This window comes from Atta colombica, unplaced genomic scaffold (assembly GCF_001594045.1).
Source record: "Atta colombica isolate Treedump-2 unplaced genomic scaffold, Acol1.0 scaffold73, whole genome shotgun sequence".
Classification (NCBI taxonomy): Eukaryota; Metazoa; Arthropoda; class Insecta; order Hymenoptera; family Formicidae; genus Atta; species Atta colombica.
Window position 1 is genome coordinate 6,603 of NW_017259565.1, and position 4,000 is coordinate 10,602.

Consider the following 4,000-nt stretch of genomic DNA (forward strand, 5'->3'; position numbering starts at 1 on the left):
TTTTTCTTTTATTGATTCCCTATACGCTTCCGAAATTTAGTCATTTAAATTCGGGACGTCCTGTATATATGTTTGTATGTATACTTATAAATATATATATATGTAGTATATAGGTGCTTTCCATTTGATGACACAAGTCGACACAAGTGTCGTTCTATCTTTGTCACACTCTGAATGTCAAGAAAGATAGAACGACGCTTGTATCGACTTGTGTCATCAAATGGAAAGCACCTACACACACGCGCACGCGCACGCATACACATATATGATTTAAGGTGTGTTCGGGGAGACGCTATTAGCGCTATTTGTATCATTCCTTGTTTTACATCTAATAAACAACGAAGAATGAGAGAAGTAACACTATAATAGCGTTTTCTCGAACGCACCAATAATATATATATATATATTGCTGAACAATAACACTATTCATTGGGCCGCTTCCAATTTCGCTTATATAGTGTTTTTTGTTTTATATTTGAAATGTAAAATTACACGAAGAAAAAGGAACTATATGTTGAGGAAATCATTCAAAGTTATAGTGAATCGTTATTTTTCAGTAGCAATTGGAAAATCTGTAAATTCTCATATAAACCATGAACCAATTTTGGTCTTTTTTCATCCTTCTTATCGTTTCTCTTAAGAGAAAATTGTTATTATTTGCTAAAAATCAAGAGTGAAGATGAGAGATTTTTAATAAAACATCTGTTTTACTTATCCATTATTTGGTATAAAATTTATATGAGAATACATTACATTCAATAAAAAATAATATTTTTCATTTATAAACAGTAGTTTGTAAATGAAAAGAACTTAAAGTTAGCTAATTATTTTATCCAAAATTCTTACATTCAAGTATGATTCAAGCATTGTACACAAATACCTTAATATTTTTATTGATTTTATTATGATGCCTTTTATTCATGCCTTCTCATTCTTTCTCGTGCCTTTTTTTCATTCCTTCTTTGATTTCTTGTAACTTTATGTGTTAATTACATTTATAACGCCGTATGTAAAGTTCTCTAAAAGGTTGCAACATTTTTTTCTCGAATTTCGAAACTCAGTCTTGCTCATAGAACGATTGAATTTAAATAGTTAGATCTATAAGTAAGAAACCATCGCTCGGTGAACATGCTAATTCCGAAACCCAATCAGAAAAGTGTTGCAATCTTTTAATTGATAAGTATATGTATGTATGTGTGTACACACACACACACACACAAACACGCACTTATACAAAGTAAAGATATTTTCAAACATTAATTCTATTCTCTTCTATTTTTCTTCAACACCTTCTCTATTGTATAATGTGCCTAAGCGAGCGAATTTTAATTAATAATTAAATAATTCAACTAGTTAATCCTTCTCATTTCAAAAACTATTGTAGCTTCGACATTTTAGTATTAGGATTTTTGTTTTGAAATAATTTTAGGAATCAGCTATCAGTGTCACATGCAAAATCTGAGGTAGCGCTTATATTAGCCGTAATTTGTAAGAATTGATTAATCACAGTCAAATATTTCCCTCTCATTCGGCGATAAGAAGGAAATACTCGAAGATGATTGATCAATTTTTACAAATTACGGCATATGACATACGGTTACAGCCAATATAAACACTCCCTAAACATCCGAGATAAATATATATTATGTACCATATATTTAACATTCCTATATTGTTAACGCAGTCTCTTTGTGGGAATGGGGGGAGAGTGTGTGAAAACAGAGAGATAGAGAATAATCGGACTTCTCCCTTCTATATATGCGGATAAGTTTGGTTAGGAATACGCGCATGCGAAGGTTTCAAGTGCACTATGTGAGAGGTAGATAAATATTGTCTGCACTGATGTTTTCGCCAATTCTTAGTGGAGTTAGCAATATGGAAGTATTACACATATGTGTACATATATATATATATATGTGCCTCCGTTCAACGAGAGAATGATCCTTGGATCGGACGAAAACTCGTCCGTTTTGCGCAGATCTTCACAGTTGTACAATGTTACACTCTTCCTATGCGCACAGCGCAAATCGAAGTCATTCTCTCGTTGAACAGAGCTATGTGTATATAGTTTTTTCTGTTTGGCTATCAAGATTATGGATATGAAAGTGTTGAAGAAGAATAGAAGAGAATAGAATTAATATAAATAATAGGGAGCATACAGCCACAATAATAGACGTTAAAATGAAAATCATATATTTAATATTATTATATAAAAACATTTAATATTATTATGTAAAAACGTAGATGTTTCGATCAAGATTTGACCATCATCAGTACATCAAGATGACAAATAAAGAATTACAAAAAAATTAATTAATTACGCAAAAATCGCTAGTCAAAAAAACACAATATCAAAATGATGAATAGAAGAAATACATAAAATTAAAAACAATGATCGCAAGTCAATAAGATAGTAAAAGAATTTTCCAATCGCTTGTGGTATAAGTTAATCTAGTAAGATAAAGTCCAGAGAATGAAATTAACCAAAAAAAAAAAATTTTTTTTTAACGTTTCTAGCGACTAATCTGTTATGTTTATAATTCCTTTTTAAAGGAAGTAAAGAATGATTCGTGTGAGAATAGAATTTCCAGTTTCTATTTAAAAATTAAAAAAAAAGAAAACGCTTTTTAATAATTTAAATTTTAGACAATATATTAATTATTCATGAAAGTCAATCTAAATTCACATTAATACTCGCTTATCGTATTTTTTGATACAAGTCCTCGCAGATGTAACTCGGATAAATAACACAATTTAAAAAACAAGAACAATTTGAACAAATGGTAAGAATCACTGCTGACAAATTTTTTGGAAGATCCTAGCTCATGACAGTACTTATATAATATGAAAGAAAAGGAGAGAGAATGATAGTAGAGAAGATAGTTCTATATGTGGGGTTTTTTTCAATGATTGATAGGTAGATTTCAGGAAAGCGCTCTATGTCACTCTGTTTGTTCAAATCATTTTTTTGTCGTTTAATATGTACCATCTCGGAGATCATCCTTTTATAATAAGATTGTTCTGAATCGAGAAAGCTAACATTTTTCCAATCAATCATATGATAATCAAGTGACGAGAGATAACAGACAAAGAATTTTTTTTAAATCGTTTACGTGTTCTTTTAAACGCATCTTTAATTTCCTTTTTGTCTACATAAGAGTAATTACATAAATATGTCCTACATAAGAGTAATTGCAATCCATCAATGTGATTGCAATTACTCTTATGTAGGACATACTTATGTAATTACTCTTATGTAACCTGGCGCTCAACTTTATCAAAAATAAAAATTAATACTGCAGGCCATTTGTACTTCATTTGTATTTGTTTGTATCGATCATTATTTCGTTTGTACCTCAAACAGTTAAACAAAAAGTGAAAAATAAAAAATGGCCAGCGTGCAACTTTAAGATTTTTTAATTAATACCCCTATATAGCAAATTTAGCCAATTTTAAAGATATCGAAATGGGACCAACGGCATTCGAAAGAGAATCGTTTGTACCCGTTTGTACTTCTCTTATTTTTTACTTTCGTTTGTACCTCAAAGGGTTCGGAGATACTATATAGGGGTTGTGCAAAAACGCGCTGTATCTCCGAACCCTTTGAGGTACAAACGAAAGTAAGAGAGGTATAAACGGGTACAAACGATTCTCTTTCGAATGGCATAAATGAAATTAAAAAATCTTAAAGTTGCGCGCTGGCCATTTTTTATTTTTCACTTTTTCTTTAACTGTTTGAGGTACAAATAATGATCGGTACAAACAAATACAAACGGCCTGCAGTATTAATTTTTATTTTTGATAAAGTTGAGCGCCAGGTTCATATCGGTATTGCAATTATGACAATTAATTTTATAAACAACATTTGAGTGTTCTTCTTTTTTTATTTTGCCTGTTTTAATGAATTTATTCATACAATTTATTCATTGGTTTATAAGCTATGTTGAAGTCGAATTTTTTTGTAGATTAAAATTTTTCAGAGATTCACAATCCGCTGACT

General features: G+C 30.4%; 1 protein-coding gene across 1 annotated transcript in view; it reads left to right on the plus strand.

Annotated features, from left to right (window-relative positions):
- LOC108692485 (inactive rhomboid protein 1-like) overlaps positions 1-4,000 on the plus strand; it is a gene marked incomplete at its 5' end in the record, with an annotated part of 10,254 nt that overhangs the window by 5,184 nt on the left and 1,070 nt on the right. The gene's annotated exons all lie outside the window — the stretch shown is intronic.